The sequence below is a fragment of the Aulonocara sp. 'chitande type north' Nkhata Bay genome, linkage group LG9, assembly GCF_057382095.1.
Source record: "Aulonocara sp. 'chitande type north' Nkhata Bay isolate Kocher_YH1m ecotype deep benthic linkage group LG9, A_spYH_male_GT1.1, whole genome shotgun sequence".
NCBI classification, from domain to species: Eukaryota; Metazoa; Chordata; class Actinopteri; order Cichliformes; family Cichlidae; genus Aulonocara; species Aulonocara sp. 'chitande type north' Nkhata Bay.
Window position 1 is genome coordinate 24,207,855 of NC_141352.1, and position 26,690 is coordinate 24,234,544.

Here is a 26,690-nt window from a genome sequence, read left to right on the forward strand (position 1 = left end):
ACTCTGTAACAAAGACCTGCTTTATTTTTTTAATATGGTTGGTGATGGTGTTGTGTGTTTGACAGTTGTCTTAGTCACAGTTCACGAGCATAGGCAGTCTAAACCAGGCTTTAGGCTACATAATGTATAAGATGACAAAATCATTGGAACGAGTACAAACACCATTGTTTTGCTTCAGTATTTCTTTTGTGCTTAAGTTTCAGCAACACACACAAACACACACACACACACACACACACACACACACACACGCACACACACACACACGGCTTGGAAAAAGGCTCGTCTATCATTTCTTTGTCCAAGAAGCGTTCCCTTTCTTATTTTCAATCACACAACCAGGGGTGTGCAATACTGAATGCACAGTTAAGGCTCTGTGCCATACTATACTTTAGTTGCATGCGTGATAAATTATACTTGCTATAATAAAGAAAAATTAATCTTGGTCACACGTGTTTTACCCCAATTCTCCAAAACGTAGAAACATCTATTTATCTATAGTAGTGCACAGCTGAAGATAATAAATGCTTTAAATTGGCTTAATATCTACAACACTCAAAGTTCCAGCACCGTGGACGGGTCTTGGTGATATTACAGTTCAAGTATAATGCATTATTTTTGTTTGCCGGTCCCGGGTGTATTACATCGTGCTGAGAACCAGGGACACATCTGCTCTCGCCAATTTCAGCACCATGGTCAGCGCTGGTTTCCCGTTAACGGTGTGTTGTTCGGTGTGCTGCACTTTCACAGTTTAAGCTCTGAGAACAGGGCTGCATGCTATTGCGATGCAGCTTTACGTTGACCCCCACCCCCCTCGCTGTAATAACACACACCCCTGTTCATTCTCCCCCAGTAAGAAAAACCGTGCTCTTTATCCCAGCCAGTGCTTGCAGTGAATGAAATGAAAGCATGCCTGGATCGTGACGTGGCGCTGACACCGCGTGAGCTCTGCATCTTTAAAACAGAAGGACAAAAAGCAGAAAAAAAGAAACCGAAAGAAAAACAGACAAGCTGTTCAGTCATAACTGTGGGATGATAAGGACTACCTCTTTTTACTTTTGGAGAGAGTCGAGCCGTTAGGAGAGCATTCAGCATCAGCTGTTCAACACTGGTCTCTCATTGCTGGAAGTCGGGGCTGAATCAGTCACATGACAGAACTGGAGGCAGAGATCTAGAGAAAAGGCACAGCATTTCGGCTAGCACCGCCATACTGTATTTTGAGCCATATCACATTTTTATTGCAACATTTTACTCCCGCTCGGTGAGTACATTTCCAATGGCTTTTTTGTAAGCATTTTTTGTCTTTTTAATTGCCCCCCCTTTTTTTGTTATTTTTCCTCCTTTTGCTGATGGTTGAATTGAGCATTGACATGGTGGTTTTGAGCGTTTTTCCACATCCAGGCTTCAAGTTTTTAGCATGCAGTTATTCTGATCGAGAGTGCCAAGAGGGTAAACGGGTGCGTTATCGGGATTGAGAAAGCCTTTACTTGCTTGCAGTTTTGTTTCGAGGGTCGAAACCAAGCAGGTTTTGTCAGTATTGAGATTTTTCGAACATTTATTGGTGGTTTTGAAACATTTTTAATTTTTTTCTCTTTTTTTTTCTTTTTTGTTTCTGTCGACTTTTGCTGTTGCTATGCTTTGGTTTGCATTTTGCAGTGTTGTTTGTTGCCTTCGAGTTTTGTGATTTTGATGTCTCGGTGAAATCACCACCGATCCGATCCTTGCTTTTACTTTGCTCCTCTTTTCTTTATGGAAAAAAAGAGGGGGAATCATTTTTAAAGCCCGATGACATTTTAACGTGCTACTTTTCTTGCAGCTGAGCTCACAGGTTTGTGGTTTTTGTTTTTGGTTTTTTGTGTTCCTCTCTTTTTCCGATTTCATTATACTTTTGCTGGTGGCAGTGTCAAGTATTTTTTGGATGTTATTTTTTTGACTAGATGATGCTGGGTGGACGAGGGGAGTTTTGATTCTTGGGGGAGTTCAATGCGTTCTTGTTTTCAACGAGGATGAACAGACATTTTCCCTCTTGCAGGTATATAACGTGAGCGGATGAGTGACACGCTTCTGTATTTACAATAAAGAATGAGGTGACAGAAATATGCACCTGTGGCTGACGTGTTATTTTGTAAGGGCTGCTCAAATTGTTGATTAGAAAAGGCATTCTTCATCAATGTTACCTGAAGGTTACCTGCTGTGATCGATCTGTACCTAATGCTTTATAAAATAAAATACAAAAAAAATCTAATGTCGTGGTCAATAATTCAAGAACACGGATTGGAAATCACACGCAGTTCGTTCGAACAGTGTTTTCTTTGTCGTGAGTTCAACAATCTTCACGCAGTTCAAGCTGAAGACTAAATGTAAGTAGATACAGCCAAGGACGGATAGACTGCAATAAATGCAAGTATCGAAAGTCTATCCATATATCGATTTGGAGGAGCGGAAATAACAAAATTCCTTTACTGCAGCAGACGCTTCTTTAAACTGCAGCTGGCTACCAACTTGAGGGAAATAATTAGGTTACATTTTCCATTGCAGTATGTCATGGGCAAATATCTTCCCACACTTAAGTGCCCCTCTTAGTCCTTCACAAACTCAAATCCGCTTTTTGTGGGCCTGGATGCATAAATACTTTTTTTCTAATCTGATTTTGCAGGAAATGAACTAAAAGAGGACTTAGAGTGAAATAATCCTTTCAAGAGGCAGTTTAACCTCAGATTATTAGTGCTGCAGGAAATGCAAAAATAAAAGCGAAAACAGATATCATGGAGTCTTAGAAAAGAGCAAGGCTTGCAATCAGTTATTCGAATTATTTGCTCTGTGTGTGTGTGCGTGTGTGTGTGTGGGGGGGGGGTTCATAGCCAAAAAGTCATGGTACTCAGCAGAAATCCACCATCTCTACTTGACTTACTCTTCACTTTTTCCCGGGCTGATCTAAATCATTTCTGCCTTTGGAGTTTCCATTTTTAAAGAAAGGAGTCAAGCTTGTGCATCAGATCTCATCAGTTTGCTCCATTTAACTCATATGTGTTCAGTTTAACAGAACAGAGGTTTCGTCGGCATAATACTGCAGGCCAATAAAACACAGGGGAGTGGACCATTAAGTCTGAGTGTAGACTGTTAAGTCCCGGTGTCATTAAACAGGCTTGCATAGTTGATCAGAATCCAAATAATTTAATGTGGTGAAATGAAACATTAATAACTACTGGATGAAAAACGCAGTTGGTAAACTAGGATTGTTAATAAGGCAAACTGACTAGAGCAATTAAGATTAAACATGTTGCAGAGAATTGAAAGGCTGTTATTAAGTATTGATTTCTCTGTCTTCAGTTAGATCTATGCAGACCATAAAGGAGATGTAGATAAAGAGCATGAGGAGATTTTAATGGGGTCCAATTTGTGAGCCAATTTAGAAACGGCTTTAAGAGTCTAGGAAGAGAGTAAGTGTTTGCTTGTAGACACATAGTAAATATATTATAGGCTATGGTGTTGGAGTAGGTGTGGATTTGCCACCGAGTCTGTCAGTGACTGAAAAAGAAGAATTACAATTGAATCCAACAATTAGATTCAGATACAAGTAATCAGTGTACCGTCAGTTCTTGCACTGCAGCCACAATTTAATTACATTTTCCTTCAAAAATTTCTAAAAGTCACTGAACTCATTTAAGCCATGAGCACATTAAACTCTTACACCGAGTAATTCGGTGAAAGAATGACTTTAATTTTCAAGGCCTGTATTTTAGCCTGAAGCCAGGGCATTTCACATGTGTCTAGATAATATTTTCAGTAACTTCTTCAAGGTGTCACACTGTCCTCCAGTTTATCTATGCAGAATTACACACAATTTTTAGCTGCATAAAATAGCTGTCTTTTGTAAACGTTCCAAAGAAATTGTCTTCATTATCTTCGGTGCACAAAGGTTTTAATCAGCCCACTCCCATCAGCCCACTCCCTTAAAATCAATCCATCTGTTGGCTTTCAAACCTCAAACCACAACATCACAAGACATCAACATGTCTTCACGCCCTGAGTTGAGAGTTGTTTCTGCCACACCGCCACAGTGTGAGCTCCACAGACATCTCTCCTGCTAAGCATTATGATAGTTTCTAATATGTCCTGCAGTGTTGTGTCTGCGCTCCAGGCAGGTTTTCTGTTATCTGGGCCAAGCCAGAACCGCACAGGAGTCTCACAGAGAAGTATGATAGCTCATGTGTGGTTATATCTCTGCTACCATGAATAAAACATCACGCAAGAGTCAGCTATGTGCACTAAGCATGTGCTTAACTAGAAGATGCATGAAAGTGAATGCAGGTTTGGTGGTGGTGGTGGTGGTGGTGGTGGTGGTGGTGGTGGTGTGTGTGTGTGTGTGTGTGTGTGTGTGTGTGTGTGCAGATATATGTTGCTTTAGTATCATCTTTCAAAAGAAGAAACAATAAGCAACATTAAAGGAGGACAAAACCTGAGCAGACTGAGACGTTTTATGTTTTGCCCTTTAAAGTGTTGAAAAGGGACCATGAAACAAGTTTTATCATTTTCAAGAAGCAGCAGTAGCTCTTTACTTAAATTATGTTTTTTTAACCATAAAGGCACTCATATAGTATGACTTGCCACTGTCTGAAAATATGGCAGCTACAAAGCTGGTCTGAATTTTGCTCTCATCTTAACAATTTTTTTTGCCAGTCAGTGAAGCTCTCAATTAATCTCTGCATTGTTTTAATTGAATTTCCACATGTCATTACTCACATAGGAAAGAGTTTGGTTGCTGTTTTCCATCTTTATAAATCAATCTAGAAAATGAGCCTGACAGAAATAGTTATTGTCTTTCTGATAATTATTGTACTATAACAATAAATAATGATTTGCTCCATTCAAGTAGATACAAAAAATCCCGTTTCTCCTTCTTGACTAATAAGCATACGGCAAAGAGCACCACTCCTTACCGCATTAGTGTAATGTTATTTTGACAGAGTGATTAAGTGTGAGCAATACCTTAATTCTTCTTAGGCTTTACCACAAAGAAGAAAGGCCAGTTTTTATGTTACCTGAAAGAAAAAATGTCTGCAAGGCAAACTTGTGCAAGTCACAAGAAGTACCAAAGTAAAAAGAGTGTTTTACGATGTGTTTTATTTCTCTCAACGAGGCATTCGCTTCCTTCTCCCCTCCTTTTAACAGGTAAACAGCTTACCTTTGCCATGACTCATTCTACTGAGACTACTGTTAAGTACTTTACTGTCCTTTTCTGAGCTGTTAATTTGATAAGTGAGGGGATCTTGCACTTCATAGTCTGGGCAATTAAACCCATATCTGAAGAATAGGGTCAGGCTGAATGACTTTCCAGTGTCTATTATGGGAACCATCTGAGTTACTGTGCATCACTGAAATCAGACTTCTGCACCGACATGCTGAGACCTGATTGTAACTTTAAAATTTCGTATGAAAGCAATACACGATTAAATACACGAAACTAGACCTAGACTGAGACTTGGGATGTGTTTTGGATTTGTAAAGCGAATTGAATTTTTCTATTTTTAGGGAGGAAATAAGTTTAGAGCTGTGGGATTAGGACAAACCTCACAAAAGGACATGGAGCTAAGATGGTGTAAAGGTCAGTGTTTGGAAGATCCGCTCATGAGGAAAGTACAGTTTATACTGCTTTCCCAGCGCTGTCCAGTTGTTGATCCAGCCTACATGATAGCTTCCAGGTCACATGAGGTCAAGCTTAAAAATTCAGTACAATTTTCTAATTAGTATGTGTTAAATTCCATTCGGCAGGAGTATCACGTAAGAGCAAAACATTCAAAATTAGGCTTTAAATTAGATATGGATGAAGCATTGCTGCTTCTAATATACATAAGTATTATGTCTTTAGACGAAAATGTCACAGAGTTTCCTGCAGCAGCATCTTCTCCCCCACCCCCTCCTAATTAAACTGTAATTTCAGAAAATTGTTGGTCTCATTGTAGATACATAAGCCTGTTTCATCACACTTAACTTTTTGGCATTTTAATACATGTTTTTCACATCAGTGTGCCAAACATCATCATTAAAATTTAACCCTCAGGCAGAAGGATGACCGAGCCAAAGATGATTAGTCTGTGCTTCTTTTCTGGAAATAACGGAAGGTCTCAGTTTGGATACATATAGAATTATGGAAATGTGGCTGGAATATTTTGGCAGGACACGAAAAAAAAGAACAATACACATGACCTCAATCTGCACATACACAAATTTAGACATACATTTGTAAAGAAAGAGCAGGAGAAGGAATCTGATACATAAAGTTTTACCTATTTTTTGGTCCTTTTAAGAGCAGGCAGTTTAAGAGGAGAAAGATTTTAGCTTCTATTTCTTGCTTGTATGCATTTATTATACTTTCATTATGCAGAAATTCTTCTCTTCAGCCCTCCTGATAACCTTCTTCCCCTGATCGGGCTAGCCAATCCACATTAAGTTGAGTAGTATCAAACTAGAACAGTGGCACAGGAAAAGACAAGCTGATCAAATATTTAGAAAATTTTCTTTACCTCTCTGAAACATAAAAAAAAAGCAGAAAACACTGCATATTAAATAAACATAAGACTCTCCCGAAATGCCACTATAAAATATTAAAAGCAGCATTAAAAAGATAAACACAGAAATACCAGAGACTAAGGGCTCCCAGGTCAATTTATAGAGGTTAAAATCAAAATGCATAGTGAAATTCAAAGACTTGAGTTGCCATAGGCAACATCTAAGGCTCAACTAATTGATTTATCATTAGGATGCAAAAGCAAGTGCTTACTTGCAATCTAAAGATGACCTGGGCATGAAAATATTAAGCGTAGGAACATTATGCATGGGAAACATCTAATTGGGAAGAACTTTTTTTTCCTACTGTATAAGCAGTGGAGCATTGCCCACGGCGATGAATTCAAAGAACTGCATAGTTTACTGGTAAGAGTGAATCTTGGAAAAGCTGTTTCAGTTAAGAGACGAGGTTATAAAGTTGACAACTTGATCCATGAGTTCTGGCATGTCTAAGTGACTGTGTGCTCTTTGATGCTGAGTGCGTGACAGAAAAATAAACAAATGAAAAGCAACAAAAAAAAAAAGAGGCAGAGGAGTGGTATGAACCCTTCCAAAGCAGGTGGCAGAGCCCTCCAGATGCTGCAGAGAAGCAACGATGCAGATAATGTCTTGCCTAGATTACCTCAGGGACTCCGATTACAGTGGAGAGTCCTCATCTGGGTCAGCTCCGAGCTGGTTCTGCAGGGATCAGCTGTTCTCGCTGTTGTCCTGCTGGCCTCAGCTGTCTCTCACCTGCTTGTGACCAGTCACGGATGTATTGGCAGTCTAAACACAACAGAGTCGACATACATGATACGTTGCACTGTGCCGTACCTACACTGTCACGACAGGCTTATTTGCACTGAATATTATTTTGATAAGGTCTGCATGAAACTTGATCTAATTGAATTAATCAATTCACTGTTGTCATCTCTGGGAACTTTCAATTGTAAGGGAAAGATTTTACCATAACAGTGTAATAGTAGTAGAATAATAATAATAGTAGAATAGCTAGAAATAGGAGGGTGAAAAATCTCCCTCTTACAAAGAAGAAATCTCCAGGAGTGGGGATCTCAGGGACCAATTAGGGTAAGCAGAAAGTGAAGAGAGAAAAGAAGAGCATAGAGAGACAACAAAAAATGTAACGTATGCATGGATAAATTGGTGAACTGGCCTTCAGAGCACAATCCCTAGGGGCAAGCGGTCAGAGCTCTCCTGGGGCTAAAGTGTTGGTTTGAAGGAATTTTTCTTGGGATGTCAATCAAATAACTTTAAAGAGACTGAAAATGGACAAAAAATAATCGCAAATAACTGCAAAGAGGCATAAATCAACCATAAATAATCCAAAAAGACAGAAAGAAAATGCAAACCAACCTCAAAGAGACAAAACAACCAAAGAGGAACAGAATTATAACAAAAAGACACAAACTGACCACGGAGACGCAAAACCACTACAAAGACAGACAAATTAACAGGAAAAAAACAACCACAAATAACTCAAAGCATTCTGCATTTCTTTTGGATGTCTTCATCTTATGTTTTGAGGCACTGGGGGCCTTTTCGCATGCCTCAGGGCACATTGACAAGGGAGGGAGGGAGTTCCAAACAGGAGTCAGAGGTTTCAAATCTTTGAAGTTTAGATCCAAATATAGAATAGACAGCGAAAAACTGTGATCACTTTATACAACAGGCACTAAAGTGTAGAGAAAAATAAAATGATCATAAAGTGATTATACTTTTTCTGTGATTTGTTGCTCTGACGACAAATCTTCATCTTTGCTTTTGCAGCTTGTTTTTTAAATTTGGTCAGATACATTCAAAACTCTTGCACAGGGCGTAGCACAGCTCATACATTTAAACCATTTAATTTTTTTAATGTTTATCAAATTATTGGCTTATATATTCTAATATACTCATTTGTGTTTTTTGCAGACAATAATGAACAATGCATGTGTTTGGAAAAAAAAAAGGAATCTGTAGTTTTACATAAGTTGCTAATAGACTCTACAACCTATGTAGTTCAAGATTTTCAATTTAGAAATATAAATTTAAGGCTAGATAATTTTTAAGTGAGGCAATAATGCAGATCTACACAAGAGATGAAAGTCAGTTTTGAAAAATGGGTTGCAAATGCTCATGTACGGTTTACCCTTCAAATGTATGTATGCACAAATGTGTGTATGCCCTCTATAAGAGAAAGAATGTACACGGGAATTCCAGATAGATATTTTCAAGGAGATATAAACTGAAAAAGAGAAAAGAAAGAGAGATATTCCAACATAGAGGCATCTTGACTCACATAGTCGTGGGGATCATGACCTCAATTTTCAGTGTGTGCCACTAGGAAAGCACAGGTGCACTCAAGAAGAGATGGCTAGCTAGCTAGCTAGCTATTGAGTTTGTGTACCCCTGAGGGCAAAAACATGTCCACCGAGCAAACCTTTTATGTTTCTCTCAACAAACGGTTCAGTCAGAGGTATCAGGGGGGACTGCTGGTGATGGTGAAAATGTATGATTGCTCCACATTCAAAGTCTGATTCAGGCTGACAGATAATTCTTAACTGACAACAACACATGGACAGACTTGGGGCTTTTTACACGTAAGCACTCACATTGTTATTTAAATGATGTTAAGTTATGCAGAACTTTTACTAACTAGGAGAAACAAAAGGGAAAAAATGCAGAAATCAGCTTGGTTTCATTGCAAAGAATAGCTGTCATCGTGAGCCCCGCCCATGAGTGATAATCCCACGTGCACATGTCCCTGCAAATATGCATCCTGAACACAACTGCATCCTCTTTGGATTGAGGTTAACTAAAAAAAATAAAAAATAAAAAAACACACAAACACATCTGTCTTCCTAAAATGTTGCCCTATTCACTGATGGGTTTATGATTAAAAATAGAACTGCTGTCATTTAATTCCCCACTTAGCCACAAAAACAAAAAAAGCAATCATCTCCTGAAACATTAATGGCCCGTTGACATCTTGCAGCGAGCCACAGTCTATCAGGTGGCGTGTGTAAATAAGGCTTCATTCTTCATATTGATTTTCCCCCCAGGTTTTGACATCAGAGGAAATCAAGAAGCACATTGCTGTATGTTCTCTGCAATAACAGCAGTTATTATAGCCATTACTTCCTTTTCCATCCATTTTCTCTAATATACACCCAGCGCCTACATCCATCAGTGTGCAAAGATGTGGTTTGGATATTTGTCTTGATGGAAAGGTAAATGAAATCTTCAGTCGAATAGCCTGCTCTGGCATTATTAGTGGATATAAATGTGCTTACTTACAAATTCCGCTGTTTCGTAAGAGTAACACGATTCTCTGGATTATATTTACGTCCCATTTGCTGCCCAGTTAGTGTTTTACTGCACAGGAAACGATAGCATATAGCAATGTGGAAAAACCAAAAGAGAACACTTAAAGCCCCATCAAGAGACTTTAAAGTGCATTTGCATGTCCTGTAAGCCAGTGCTTCTCAACCTTTAAAGCAAAGTCTACTTGTGACACATCATCCATCCCTAATCAGCAAGATGCTTTAAAAATAATGCCTTGATTATACTCGGTTGTGAATACAGACATGGACAGCTGAAGACAGGATAACAGAATAGTCATTCTTGTTATAGTTTTTTGAAGTCTCCTTACCTGGGCCGCATGTGTAGTTGGTGCATTGTGATATAAATTCTTTGCAGACTGGTCCAAACAGTCAAAAAAGACAGGCAGGTATGTGGACTACTATTAAATTTACATTGCTGTGACCTGAGCGGACTCTAGCAGACTCTAGTGGACACGGTTTAAGTCATTCAAAAATTGTTTTAATCAAAGTTGATGTTGTCTGAATAACAGATAATAAAGAAATCAGGGATTTTAAGATCTATTTATTTTTAATTTTTTGTTGGGCAAGTGTATTTTCTTGGTTTGGTGCCCTGGATGCAGGGCTACCAGCACTAAATTCAGAATAACTGTCATAAACTACAGATATGTTTCCTTTTTTGTTCATAAGCACGGCCAGAAAACCCCACTCGTGAGGGCCTGTATAACATTTAAATTCTCTATAACACCGGGTCTGTCAGGGCTTGTCTGACAGACCCCATCGCCCCTGGCATTTTGCCCTGTACCAGCCCACCGCAATCGATAACATGCCACCCATGTTTGTGCTGCCCTGAATATGCATGCCGTCCAGGCCACCCTTTAAAAGCACTAAAGGTGTGTATTGAATAAGCGAAGACTAGGATTTAGATAAAGGAAACGTTTTTTGAAAGTGACTCTGCTAATACCTGTACAGTACTGAGAGAATTTTAAAAGAAGTAATGATCTGTCTGTAATAAACAGTTGATCAGATAATTGTTCTTTTCAGGTTGAAGTACAGTATGTTTCACTAACTCATAGCATTTCCTGCTTGGGTAAGTTCTTAAAAAGCAGGAAAAAAATAAAGTGAATAAACTGTCAACATAAAAGTAAAAAAAAAATGCGGGGGACTTGTTTGATAAATCCATAAAAAAGTGGTGCGATCATGTCAGAGAGGCGCAAAACAGTCACACTGACATGACAATGTATGTAAAGACAATGCACAAATAGTTGTTTAGGGAATAAATAAAGACAAGAATGTCTCAATTTTACTCCCCTATAATGTCCATCACTGCCACACAAAATCTTGCGTCCTAAGAGGTTTTTTCCATATCCCAAAACATCACTGGGAACAGCAAGCTGCCAGCTGGCCCACTGCTAATGCTGATAAATGGTGGTTAACAAAATTGTGGCATCCTTTTTACACTAGCAAGTGCTTACTAATTGTCTTAGCCACTTTGCACAGTGTGTTAGCTAGCATACTCTGACATCCACACAAACACATTATGACCAGAAAACTACTTATTTGCAAAAGTGGCAAGCTAGCCAAATTGAAGTTGTGGAGAGAGTGCATATTTGATTGTACTGTTATGTAATTAACACAACTTTGCAAAAACCAGCCACTTCGTTCACCAATAGAGTTTAAGCTTAAATTTTCTGACACTCCAGACAAGTATCACCCTGCTAATCATCCTAATCTCATCTCTCCTGACATACAGTGTTGTTGATCCAGGCAGACATCCCATTACCTTCTGCTTTACTTAACCCCCTCTAAGTTCTCCGTTTCTCTGTCCTTCTAACTGTGTACAGCACCACTGCCAGCACCTCCCTAGTCTTATCCATTTTGGCACTCTGACGTTTTTGTTGACAGCTGTGTTGGCCCGAAAAGTCACGTTAGGCCCACTGGGGGAGTTCCAGTATGCCAGATGGCCAGTCAAGCACAGGTAAAAGGTGATAACAGAGAGTAAAAACAAGCCAGAATAATATTATGTCCTGTCCTTACTCCTCTGTCTTTCTTTTCTCTCTCCGCCTATCACAAATTGCAAATAGGTAAACTGTTTGACCGTATACTGGCTGTTCTAAGCTAGTAACAAACTGAATGTAGAATTATAGAAAAAAGAAAACAGCGTGTGCGTGACAAGTGGCTCGCTGCCACAACAGAAGCAGCGAGCAATGCAGATGCTTGCTGTTGAAAAATGGGTTAGGGTCTCGGGCCCTCAAACAGCAGGCTGCTTTTCTTAGTTTGTAATGCAGCCCTATCTTTTAGCATGGTTGTACTGTGGGAATACTGATCATTTAAATGGATAGCTTATCATCTTCTGAAATACTCTTGAAGTATGGGATGCAGACTTTGCTATTTTAGATTAAGATTATAAGTTCAGCAGAATGCCGGCTCATTTCTCCATCAAATATAGGACCATGGTTCTCAGCTAGCTGCCAGTTAGCATTCTTTAGCATAGTTAGCATAAATACTAAAAATAGGTGATAAGAGTCACTCTAAAGCACTAACTAATTATATCGTTTGAGAACTAGGGGTTTACTGGGTGTTTTTAGCTGGGCTAACTTATGTTTATTCAGGGGTTAAAATGAGTGGGAGTTCCAGAACCTTTCAGTTGCTCAGTAATGAAACCTAATCCAAATTTTACAAAATTTTCCAAAATACATAATTTTATCAAGCAGCCTGGCTTTGCTTCCAGGTTAGGCCACAGAGAAATGAATATCACCCTTGGTCCTTTCCACATGTGCAGACGTCAGAAAAGTTGCCATGTTGTACTTCACTACCTACCGCTACAGTAAGCATAAACAAAGTTACCATTTCTGTGAATGGCAGATAATTTCAAACTCGACACACAAAACTGCATCTGTGCAGTTTGGATTATAGTCTGTCTGCTAGCTAAGTGTCCAGTCACTGTATTTCCTAAGAGGGGGAAAAATGTGTGAACGATCTAAAATAGACAGAACATTAAAGGAAAATGAGAGATAATGACTACTCGGCAAGTGACATTAGCTAGAGGGGGAAAACTTACATGTCATGTCCAAATAAATGTTACTTTATTATTAAAATATCAGATTCTGGATCTGCATGTAATAATTTGCTGAAGTTATTTGGTTATTTGTGAATTGTGTCTTTCACAACAAATTTAATTATATTTTTTGTTGGACTATTATACTAGTATGCAAATTCATGCTGAGCTAAGTAGCAGTATTATGGTACAATCTACAGTGCTGCATTGTGTTGCACTCGTGAAATAGTTCATATAACATACAACAATCTGACTGAAGAGCAGTAAACCTCTAAAGCAGCAGCATCTGGTCAAAGCCTGTCCATAAAGAAAATGGGACATCAATTTATTTTGTGACTTATTTCTAAGAGAGTCATTTCCCTGCACTGCACCCAATCTCAGCGCACTCAAGTAGCCAAATTCCACTTTATCCCCTGGGTGTTGTGATTTTGTGCTAAGCTAAGCGAAGTGTATGTGACAGACAAACATCAGCGGCATCAATCCTTTTTCTATTTAATGCAAAAAGAAAAATAAGAAGCAAATGTTGTTACCCCACAGAGATAACTCTTAATTTTAGAGTCCCCATGGAAGCGGGATTGCTTCTTGCAAAGTGGTGTTGAACATAGCCTGCTTGTAATTCAACTAAAATCTTTCAGATCATTTCAAGTCAAACCTTTCTCCCAAAAAAAATCCAGTGAACCGGCAAGTCAGATATTTACTTACTGGATGTTACATGACATGATTATTAGGAAGTCACAATATTAGCTGAAGACTAAAATGCCTTCTGCACTATCTTTCAGTTTTACTCCAAAACTGACACAGCGGCTTTTCAAAATGTTTGTGACCAGATGGCTAAACTAGAAGAAAGATGTTTTGTGTATTATTTTATCATCCCCCCCCCCATCCTTTTAGACCCATGGGGAGCTAACTGCAAGGAAAATCAATTTCTGTCATTCTCCAGCGAGTCTGCAGATGACAGTGAATAAATTTGTCGGGGGTAGATGCAAAGTTGTTGCAAGCCACAGGAACTCGACAGCTCTGTAATGCAGGTAGTTGCAGCTCCTGCTAAACTAGTTGAATGAAGTGGGACATCTGGATTTTGCATTATTTTTGCTATACTCTAAAGACACCTGTCAGTGACATCGTCAGGGAATACAAACATAATTAAGTAATCAAACAGACACATTACATATGTAAATTACATTAATTGCAGAAATGGGCTTAAAATATTCATTCAAATTAGCCCCATCATTTAGGCAGGGATCTCTTCCTGGTGAGTGTAATCATTGAACTAATTAGGTCAGTCAATGCAAGTTGAAACATTTCGAAAAGCAATTTCACTTTCCAATTAATTATAGGCTCAGAGATTGAAAGCAATATGGAAATCTGCGGAGCAATAGCAAGGATAGAAATAACCCTTCAGAAAATCATCATCATGAGACCAGACTTATAGAAACAGGCCGACAGACTGAGAAATTTCACTGTGCAGCTTGAGCTTGAACTGTTATTATTTTTCATGGTTTATGGGTCTGAATGTGTATTTGCCGAGATGACTTGTCTGTATGGATTTTGGAAGTATCTCAGCAAGACAATTCAGCGCTGTAGAGCTGAATAGCGTTAGATGAAAGTGGAACACTCATTCACCTTTCTAGTACAAAGCAAACCACTTTGGAGAGTTCATAACCGGCTGCAGAGTGTGTGGCTTTTTCAGAAACACACAAAACAAATATCCACCCTGGTCTGAACAGTTCCATCCAGCGGTCTTATTTGTTTTGTTATGGCACTTTTATTTAATTCAGAAGCAACAATATAATTGCACTCTATTCTAATTCTTTTTATAGTCCTGAGTGAAACAGCATTCATGGCAGCCATAAACACGAGGATTGCAGGGAATTGTTCTCCAATCTGCTCCTACAAACAGGGAGTGCATGACGCCGTGGACAAAAATATTGGTCCACCTACACATTACACCTACAGCAGCTGGCCAGCCATGGAGACCCAAAGGGTGATCTCCCATTGCACAGCTTTTGGGTTGATGTTAATGCCAGAGGAGTTTCGGAGCTCAGCAGTTATTGAGTCAGGAGAGATTGGCGAGTGTTACGCACCACGTGCCTCAGCACTCGGCGACTCCACTGTGTAACTTTACTGGGTCTCACACTTTGCGGCTGACTTGCTGTGGTTACTAAACACTTCCATTTTGCAAGAGTATCACTTACAGTTTACGGTGGGATGTCTAAAAGGGAAGACATTTTTTCAGCTGACTTGTTGGGAATTCTTTCACAGTCACCATGTCACCATGTCCTTAATTTTATACAACTGTGCCAATGAAACTGAAAAAATCCCAAATTCAAAGATTAAGAAGCGTGGAATGTTTTTGTCCAAGCCTCAGAACAATGAAGACAACACAAAAGGTGCATAAGCTGTGATTTCTTTAGTGGATAATTGAGGTTAAAATCTCCCAATTAAAAGAATAAAATACATTTACAACCTGATTTTAATATATATATATATATATATATATATATATATATATATATATATATATATATATATATATATATATATATATATTAGTAGTAGTTTCCCCCTTAATAATCCCACCCAGTGACGTCTTTTACAACTCCTCCACTTGGATACAGGATTCAGTCGGTGTTGCCATATTTGAGCAGTGTAAATGAGGCTCTACAAAGGGAGTATGTTTTACTTCTTTTACTCAGAGAGGGTATGTTCATTATTGCTTAACCTTCATTAAGATACTAAAAAAGTGTTGTATAAAGGAAATGTTGCAAGTGTTAGTATGCCATAATGGAGCTGTAGTAACCCAGTGTTTCTTCTAGAGCTTTAAAAGTTTTCAGGTATTATTTACATTCTGTACAAGACTGGGCAGAATACACAAGGTTATACTATTTAAATCCCAAACTACATTTGCTACATTGTATGGAGTTTTATTTTGAAATCCCCTCATTAGTCATCATTAGTGAGTCTTTTGCCTTGTAAAGGTAGCAATAGTGTCAAAAAGCACATCGCCACGTGATTTTCTAAGCTGTGGTACAAAAATGTTTTCCATTTGTAGCATCAGCAGATGAGGATGCTAAACTTTTGCTTAAGACATGTTTGCATATGGCATGCAGCCTGTCTCTTTAAGGGTTGTATAATGATATAATATGAATATTTGACTTTTTAAGATCATTTTTTGAAACAAATCACCTGGAAACTTTAATAATTTACGCTCCTGGAGCTAAAGATCAAGATACTTCTAACTAGTTACATTCATTTTAGTCAGCAAACATGACAACAGTTGAAGAGATGAAAAGCTGGCTTGTTTGCGTTTGTGTGAAATTGAATAACCATTGTTTCAAGAAATAAAATATAAAATATTTTTGAGTGACAAATCTTTCACTATTACCTGGTGCGATGCTGAATTGAAAAGGCTGGCTTGCAAATCAATAGCGAGCAAATTTCTTTCTCTTTTTTTCTTCAAGATAAAAATATTGACATATGACTTTTTGCTATTTTGTAAAAATATAAGCTACATAACTTAGCTTTTTACGAGTGCCGCCCAAACTGTGTGCAGCTTGTTCTTGTACACCTAAAACAAGACAGATGATGAGACTACAGCATGTGATAGGACATGCCCTCGGAGGTCCCCTGCACCTCTTTTGCCCTTCGTTTCCTCACCTTTCCCATCACATTATCCTCAATCTTACTTTGCTCCTCCCCAAAATGCTGCCTCCCTTCCCATCCTCAGAGATCTCACCAGAAGCCTCCAGAAAGACAGATGCTTTGTCCATTCATTCAGTAATTACATTCCACTGCCAGGTCTTGCAGGCTGATTATTTAGCTGTCTGTCTCATCTACTGCCAAGCCACTTCTCCCATGTAAGCTCCGATTCAGGACCCCAGGACAGCATCCGCAGATAAGGCTCACCCTGACTGTGTTAAACAATGAGAAGAGTTCAAAATGATTAGCCTGCCAGATTTTAGGTTTATTTTAGGTCCCATTTATGAAGGGGGAATGAATGTAATGAACATGCAATAAAACAAAATGTAACAAATCTAGTCAGTAACATACAGTATGGGAGATGCTTTTGGTGAATCTAACCAATGAATCAGCTTAAACTGCGATACGAATGTAAACAGCAAATTAGTTCTCAGAGAAATGAGAACGACTGCCTTTGGGCTCGCCTATGTTTTTTTCTTGCTCCCTTTTATATTAGAGCATCACCAGCTGTTATGGCAGATGGGCAAGGTAGCAACCAATTTAACTCCATCCATTTCTATGCAAGCACAGAAGAAACAATCTGTCTCTGTCACTGACTGTCTCACTCGCTCTCTCCTCTAAGCTTCTTTTTTTTCTGAAGGGATCTAGCTTTATCGCTCTCATTTTGACATACAGATTTTTACCAGCATCAACTAAAAAACTGTGATGGGATAATATAAACTGTACGTGCTTATGATTAAATGAGTATTTGCAATACTTTTACTTTAATTTTATATGTAAGCAAAAACAATAGATGAGCTTCCCATTGTCCTTGCCAATTCCTGAGAAAAACTAGGAAAGGTTTTCCAAGAAGTAGGCTGACAAGTTCATGATACAAATATTTTCTTTTTTCAATCCCAAAGGCACAAACTCTCACCAGCCACTTTATTAGGTACACCTTCCTAATGGTGTGTTAGAACCTTTTGCCCTCAAAACCTTGTTAATTCTTTGTGGCATTAAATCAATAAAAGGTGCTGAAAACATTCCTCAGAGATTTTGGTCAGTATTGACATGGGAGAATCACACAGTTGCTTGTCATGCCAATGTCTCCCTTCAACCACATCACAAAATGCTCTATTGGATTGAGATCTGGTCACTGTATAAGATATTCAAGAAACCCGAGCTTTGTCACACACACACACTATCCTACAGGAAGCAGCCAGGCGATGAATATATTGTGGTCAAAAAGCGATGGACATACTCAAGTAGCCTTTGGCACTTAAATGGTGCTTAGTTAGTATAAAGGACCTAAAGTGAGTCAAGAAAGTATCTCTTACACCTTTACACCAAGCTGATGATGCTTTCATGTTGGATAGCAGGGATCATTTGGCCCAACCATCACAGCAGAGATTGAGACTCAACAGACCAAAGAATGTTTTTTTCCAGTCTTCTACTCTCTACTTTTGTTGAGCTTGTGGGAAATTTAGCCTTAGTTTCCTGCTGTTAGCTGATAGGAGTGGTATCTGGATAAGAGCTGCTCTTCTGCATACTGTACCTTGATTGTAACAAGCAGTTATTTGAGCTACTGTTGTTTCCTGGAAGCTTGAAGCAATTTGTCCTGCTCTCCGGGGGTCTAAGTGTTAAAATCAGCAAGACATTTTCATCCAGAGAATGGACACTGGATATTTTGTCTTTTTTAGACCACTCTCTGCAAACCCTATAGATGGGTGTGCGGCTTAGATCCTTGAGATGAAGTGTATGCAGCTAATGTGTGTAGAAACACACGCCAGGATGTGCTCCTAAACTTACTTTATTGTGTACTTTATTGTACTTTATTGAGCCCCGTGGGGAAATTGCTCTCTGCATTTAACCCATTCACAGCAGTTACACTGGTCATTTTAATCATGGTACAATTACCATTGGTATTTTTTAGATTCAGCAGCAATCATAAGCAGATTTCTCCATACAACAATCGTTATTAGTTGAAGTGCTCTAAAATATAAAAACATAATTAAAAATTAACATAATCCATTTTATTCAATACCCTTAATATATTCAGAATATTTTCCTGATTCTAATTAAATTTTTATTGGAGTCTTATTTGAAAATGCAGGGCTTTTTAGGTGAAAGAGAATGTTTTTACAGTGTGATACAGTGTTCGTTAGTTTACTTAAGCAAAGGCTCCGAACTATTCGTCCACTATAAGTCTATTAACAAGCAGTGACACAAAGAGCAAAGAGGAGCAGTGAGGTTGAAAGATGCTATTAAAGCCATAACAAGAGTTAATGGCAGGGCAAAAAAAAAAAAAAAAAAGTTGAAGGTAATGGTGCTGCGAGTCTCAAATTGTCCAGATCAATGTTTAAAGAGCACATGGTGCAATTAGTGAGTCTTTTGTGCTTCTAAAATCTTTTTTGCATATTCTATCAAAGAACGCATGGGCATTAAACACCCAATTGCCCAAGCAATAACTATAAAACAGCTGCACTACATCGGAAGGCTTGGGCATTAAATTGCATTGTTCTTTGCTTCTGCACTAATACAAGGATAGAAAAGCTGGCCAGAGATGAAAATTAAGCCCAGTAGTAGCAACACTCGTCTAAGTGGGGCATCTATTTGCTCTCAAAACCACCTGAACTATCAGTGTCACACAATCCACGAGACACTGTAAACATTCATCTGATCCATGCTGAAATAATTGCATCACATAATAATTCGTTCCCCAAATCCTCTGTTTGACAGCATGCCAAAGGTGGTGATTAAATTCAAATCTGAATACCGAGGAGGCCGTTGAAGTCCTCTATTCTCTTGTCATGTTCATGAAACCAGTCACCATAAGAAGATGGATAATTTGTGGCCTTAAAGCGATGCTTACAGCGAGTAATAATGCTTTCACAGAGTGACATACAAATGATAATGGATCAGTGTAAAAAGGAGAAGTCCATTTTAAAATTCACTCCAGTGTGCAGCTGAATGTTGCAGTGATCCGATCAGCTTACAAGTTCCCCCAGATTAGTCATTTCTCTAAATTCCCTGAGTGGAGGTCAAGAGTGCAAAATTTATATGACACCCAGAGACATAAGCAAGGTTAAAATAAAGCAGAATTCTAGCAAGAGCCCAAAGTCTGCCAAGAAACATCCCACACACCATTAAAACACCACCATCCTAGACTACTGAAACAAGGCATTTGGCTTCTAACCTGTGCGGGCTTTAGCTGTCCAGATTGGTGTACCAGGTGTACCAGAGCACCACCACATCTCACATTTCTCGTCTGACAGATGTGAAGCCCAGTATGATCTTAAAGCCCATCTTCCTCGAAGCTGGAGGTGTTGTTCATTCTGAGAGAGACAGTTGTAATAACTGGTATCTGTGGTACTTCTTACCTTCCTGTCAGCTCCAACCAGTATGGCCAGTCACCGCTGACCATCACACCGGATGTTTTTCTGTTTTTTGTATCATTCCGAGCAAAGCAACAGGTTTAGAAACGTTCTAGCCACACTTAGCTGTATCTGCATAGATTTATAAATTACACTGCTGGTGCATTTCATGATTGGTGATGCATGCTTCAACACCTTACTGACTACAGCTTCTTACTAGCAAAAAACCACACACACACACACACACACACACACACACACACACACACACACACACACACACACACACACACACACACACACACACACACACACACACACACAAAGAGAAAACACTCCTAATCCAACAAAGTTGTTTTAATCAATTCCAGTTCAGAGCCACTGTGGGACACCTCCAAGCTGTCAGCTGATGGAAAGCTGTTGATTATGGTTTTAATAAGGAGCAGAAAGTGTGACCATGAAGACTACAGTGGTGCAAACTGCAGTACAATACAACAGTTCTTACAATGTGTAATGGATAATATTCTTCCTTTGCTTTTTTCACTCAAAGCAAAAGTGTAGCTCTTCTTTTAGACTTCATTTAAGGGGAGACTCGATAGATCTGTGATGAATGTCCAATTGTGTAGGTTTTTAGATCATTCATTTGTCATTCAGATGAATGTACTGCTTCAATTAGTGAATAAGAGCTGGAGATTGGATCTATTATCAGTGTTACACTTTTGTCTACTTCTTAGAGGTTTTTGAAGAAAAAAAATAACTTGAGGAAAAATATATTAACTTTCTTGCTGAATGTTTGATAAGACCGATATATGTTTGTCATGTTTGTACCGTTTAACTCTGTAACAACCAGATGTTATAACTTAACATAAACCAAAGAAGGACTTAGTTAGACATATGCGATGTGTCATTCTCACAAACGGGACATAAATGCTGCCATTCTTTTGGTTACCTTTGGCACACAACTTTTCCTTGTTTCACCTTTATTGTTGAACCTTTTAAGAGCAAGACACTGTGCATTAACAGGGAGGAAGGAGGGTATCATGAGTCATTAGTATGAGAGGGAGACCCTGGTTTATGTACCATTTTGCAGTGTTGTGTTTTCCACTTTATACTTTGTTTTGACTCACAGTTTATGCTTAGATGCTGAAAGTACTTGTTTAATATTTGAAAAACACTATATTTAGGTGATTAAGTTTTGAATGAGCTGCTCTGACTTCTGACTGTGCAGAAGTCTTGAGCTCCCTTCCACCATTTATTTATTTTTTGCTTCCAAGAAGCCAGACTGCCTTGCAATTTCAAACTATGTTCTTTGCACACTGGCTGTTTTTTTTCCTTGCACCTGACCATTTTCAGAGGAAGGCTTCTTTTTGAGTCACTTAACACTGACCTATGAACGATTCAAGCATAAAAAGATGTCAAAATCAAATCCATTCCATTTTAATTCTGTCCATTAAAAAATGAGAAAATTGGACACTTGGTGAAAAAAGAGGGACGTGACCAAAGCCTCATCGGAAATGATCTCAGTGTGGCTACAAAGCCATTTTTAAGGATGGGAGGATGTCTGGAGGAGGACAGGGAAGAGGCCATGTCTAAAACATAGAGGTGGCTCTGTCATGGTTTGGGGCTGCGTTCCAGCCAGTGGTGTTGGAAATCTTCTTGATACTGATGGAATTATGAAAAGTAGGAAAGTACTATAAGTACCATGGAAAGCATCTGTCTGGCAACTGCTTCGGCTTTCAGCATGACTATAAATGTAGCAAAAACATTCCTGGATAGTTAAAAAAAACAAAACAACAACAACAACAACAACAACAACAAAACAGTGGAACACTATGAGTCATGGACTGGCCTCACCAGAGCCCTGTCCACCACATTATAGGAGCAGTGTGGAATCATCTTGACAGAGAATGGAACAAAAGACAGCTAACATCCAAAGAAGACTTGGATGTCCTTTAAGAAGCCTGGAGGACTATTCGTGAACACTACTTAAAGTACAGGAAAACTTGTTTACAAGGGTTCAGACTGTGTGGTCATACCAAATATTGACTTTCGAGCTCAATGAAAATGTATAGACTCAGTTTTTTTTTTCTTATACACTGTATTTCCATGTATGTTTTCACATTTCACTGTAGCTATTTCCCGTTTTCCTAGCAAAAGACTTAGAATAGTGCATTCCCATAAAACCACGTTTTATTTTACAAATAAAAAATAACAGGAAGTTATTTAATAACCCTTTGAATTCTAAACTATCATATTAGTACTCTAATTTGATATTTTGGAAAAGAAAAATGTGAAAAGTCATTGATGTGTGCAAGGATGATTACTTTCACTGTTTGACAAGACTTGTGAGAAGTATTTTTTTTTAAAAGTTACATATTCTCAGAGGGCTAATTATGAGCTAAAGGTGCTTGTTGCTATATTTGATGATAGATGATAGGTCTATTACAACACCTACAATATATTAGTTCCAGTGAGAAACCCTGACATATTACAGAGTTTTGTCTTGCTATGACAGTAATGCACTGAAGTGTAAAAAAAACAGTACTGCAAATGAGACAGTAAGGGGTAAAGGTTAAAAGAGGCAGCTTTGTCAAGATGAACTTTTTTGACCAGTTTTATTAAGATGTGACAATAAAAATCAGCTTGAAAGCCCTTAAATGAAGAGCTTTGAAAGTTGAAGACTCAAGGAATACTTCACTTCAACATGGAGGGTCATTATAGTTTCTGAGTGGTGCGCTACAACCCAGAGGAGTGAAATATAGCCAAGAGCAGGTCTAACATGTGCCAGAGGGGTTACTGGGATTGGCCTTTCCTTCTAGATATCCATGGCTGAACCTCTGTGGCTCCAAATATTAAATTAGATAGGTATTCTGACCTTTTAAGCCAGTAAATTAGCAGAGAAGAACACATTTTAAAATAAAAATGGTCAATATATTTAATGATTTTTCTGGGGGGTTTTTGGTCTAAATCAGACAATCTGGACTGTGAAAGTATTGGTTTCCATTTATGTCTTGGCAAGCCTGGTAATGAGCCTATAAAATTAATTTTGTTTATCTTAATCACCTCATTCTTATAAAATCGAATGATTTTACCTCGGCTCATTTCTTATTTGATGCCTGGTGCAACTACATTGTTTTATTATGTTTATTATTTTATTATTTATTATGTTTTGTTTCTCTTGCACCCAGTTCTGGTTTGTCAAGTCAATGAAATTGTCAGGGCTCTGTGTGCAGGCAGGTGGAGATGTGGATCCAAGTGCAGGACTCTCAGACGGAAATATAACTGAAAACCACAGCTTTATTGCTGGCACCAACAAAACAGAAACCAAAACATGAAAACACTAACTGGAACACACAGGCAGGATCTGCAGGTACAACACGACACTGAGCATGGGAAAACACAGGGCTTATATACACAGGGTAGTAACGGGGGAATCGGCAACAGGAGGGAGACACAGCTGGGAGAGATCAGGGCTAATGAGACAGGGGGAACAAAGCTGCACACACTAACATAAGACAAAGACTTTCACAATAAAACAGGAAACATGAATCACAACTCAGAGACACGGACTCAACACAGAGAGACAGAAAATGCCACATGGAACTGAACTACACATGAAACCACAATTCCTAAAACATGGATAACAGAAACATGAAACTCTAATAATAATGATCACAACCACAACAAGAGAACAAGAAAACAATCCATGATGCAAAATTAAACCAAAACATAAACTCAAAATACTGGATCCAACGGACCCAGAACCGTGACAGAAATTATCTGCTGTTTCTATCAGACCTGTTCGGTATTGACTTAAAATTTTAAATTACAGCATGCACTGCATTTAGCTTTAAACTACAGAAAAACTTATAGCTGCAGTTAAATAAAATGCAATGAAATGGTGACAGTAGATGGTGTCAGAGGCATTTGGTGACAAGCATATCAATGGGTGTAAATTATAAAGGCTATATATAATATACAGGCTTTTGCACATTTTTTTCTTGCAGATTAAATTGAGAGATTGTGTCAGCAATTAACTGATTCATGACAATAACTATGCCAATTAACAAAGACAACATTTGATACAGGAAGTTGCTGTATGTCATTATTTATCGAATTATAAAAACTCTCTTTAGGAAAGGAAAATGTAAAAATATGAGCTTTGGATCAGTATTCTCTCCCGGTGACAACACTATTCATGACAATTACAATAATGTAATTAGGATTTAAGACAACAACAACAACAACAATCTTTATTTATAGAGCACATTTAAAAGCATACCAAAGTGCTTTACATAAAACAATAAAAAATAAAACAGTTCACACATTAACATCAAATACATAAAGGTAACGAATTATGTTCACAGATAAAAGCCACCAATAAGAGTAAACTGCAGCACATAGGTTATAGCAAGGTAAGACTGTACCACCATGATAAAAGACACCAATAATGGAAAGATAGCAGAGAATTTAATACAATAGGTCAATAGGTCACTGCAAGCAAGCCAGCATTTAACTGGTAGAAAAGGCAAGTTTAAAAAGATATGTTTTTAGCTGTGATTTAAAAGAATGAATAGAATCAGATGCCCGGATGCCAATCGGGAGATTGTTCCACAGCTCCGGTGCAACTAGAGCAAACGATCGATCACCTCTAGATTTCAGTCGAGATCTGGGCTGAACCAGCAGTAACTGTGAGGATGACCTTAAAGCCCTAGCAGGAGCATATGGGTTTAAAAGTTCCTTAAGATAGCTTGGTGCAGTGTTATTGGTAATTTTAAAAGTAAACAACAAAATTTTAAATTGAATACGATATTTGACAGGCAACCAGTGCAGATCAGCAAGGACAGGAGTAATGTGGGCAAACTTCTTGGTTTTAGTTAGAATGCGTGCTGCAGCATTCTGAACTGTCTGTAATCTATGTAAAAGGGAAGAGTGGAGACCACAATAAAGTGAATTACAGTAATCTAGCCTTGACGTTACAAAGGCGTGGATGAGCTTTTCTAGGTCTTTATACGGGATATAGTGCCTGGCCTTAGAAATAAGGCGAAGCTGGTAAAAACTAGATCTGACAACAGCAGACACTTGTTTATCAAGTGTAAATGAGCTGTCAAATAAGACACCCAGATTCCTAACAGTGTCAGAGAAAGAACTAGTGAGAAAACCAAAGGCATCCCGAAGTTTGGCACGAAGGGCATTACTACCAAAAATCATAATTTCGGTTTTCTTATCATTAAGGGTAAGAGTATTTGCCAAAAGCCATTTCTTGACCTCACACATGCATTCTCGGAAGCTATTCAAAGAAAGAGCAAGATCATCGTTTAGCTCAAAATAGATCTGGATATCATCCGCATAATAGTGAAAAGCAATGTGGTATTTCTCAAAGATAGCATTTAAAGGAAGCATGTACAATGAGAAAAGGGTAGGGCCTAACACAGATCCCTGGGGGACACCACAGCAAACAGGTACAGCCAGATGTACCGAAGAGAGCCGATTGGAGAGGTAGGATTTAAACCAATCCAAGGCAGCGCCCTTAATGCCTACAGTGTGCTCTAGTCTCGCCAATAGGATGTTATGGTCAACCATGTCAAATGCCGATGAAAGATCCAATAGCACTAGGACAGAGGGGCGTCCATTGTCAGCCATTAGTAAAAGATCATTGAAAACACGAAGCAGCGCTGATTCAGTGCTGTGATGTTGTTTGAAGGCCGATTGAAATTTATCATTTATATTATTCTCATCCGGGTAGGTCTGCAGTTGAAGCAGAACCACCTTCTCAAGAATTTTAGCCAGAAAGGGAAGCTTAGAAATCGGCCTATAGTTGGCAAAATCACTATGATCAAGGTTCCTTTTTTTTAGAACAGGTTGAATTATAGCATGTTTGAGAGCTGAAGGTACATAGCCAGAAAGCAAGGAAAGGTTCAATATGGACAATAAACAAGGCCCAATTGCATTAAAACAATCCTTGACTATACGGGATGGGAGAACATCATGTACAAAATTAGTATTGTTCAGTTTATCAATTAGACGCTTCAGAGTAGAGAGTGAAACGGGTTCAAATTGATAAAGAGTAGCAGAACAATCAGGAATAGACATACTATCAGTCACCAAAGGAAGAGTAGATTTAAGAGATAAAACTTTATCTAAAAAATAGTTTGAAAATTTTTCACAAAGACCCGGGGAGCACGGCAGTGGCATAGAGGGGCAGGGGTTCACCACAGAGTTAAAAATTTTAAATAGAATTCGAGGATTATCACCATTAGTGGTAATAATTTTAGAGAGAAAAGCCGCTTTAGCCATTCTGGCAGCAGCTTGGAACTTCGAGCGGCTAATACGTAAAATATCATATGATGACTGGAGTCTATCATTCCTCCACTTCCTCTCATCCCGCCGACATATACGTCGTAAAGCACGAACAGAATCATTTAACCAACATTGTGAGTAAGTTCTGGGGCGTTTCATTTTGATAGGTGCAACAATGTTAAGAATCAAGGAACAAGTAGTTAAAACAGTATTAGTAAAATTCTCAAGCGTGTGTGGAGTAAAACAATCCAGCATAATAAATGGGGAGTTCACAAAAGACGTAGAAAAGTTGACCACAGTATCAGCATTAATAGTACGCGTAGGGTGAGGAGCCTCTAAGTATTGTCCAGTGTTGCCCAGGTCAACATCGAAGATAACCGGGGAATGATCAGAAAGTCCAGTATTTCTAATTTC

At 38.6% G+C, this 26,690-nt stretch overlaps 1 protein-coding gene across 2 annotated transcripts in view; it reads left to right on the forward strand.

Annotated features, from left to right (window-relative positions):
* The first annotated feature begins 966 nt into the window (after window positions 1-966).
* Window positions 967-26,690, forward strand: part of ralylb (RALY RNA binding protein like b) — a 127,745-nt gene continuing 102,021 nt past the window's right edge. The window contains exon 1 of one of the 2 annotated variants that reach the window (XM_086306625.1): window positions 967-1,261. The gene's annotated coding sequence lies outside the window, so the exon portion shown is untranslated. Of the gene's footprint in view, window positions 2,033-26,690 lie in introns of both variants that reach the window. The other variant, XM_086306623.1, reaches the window with a different exon arrangement.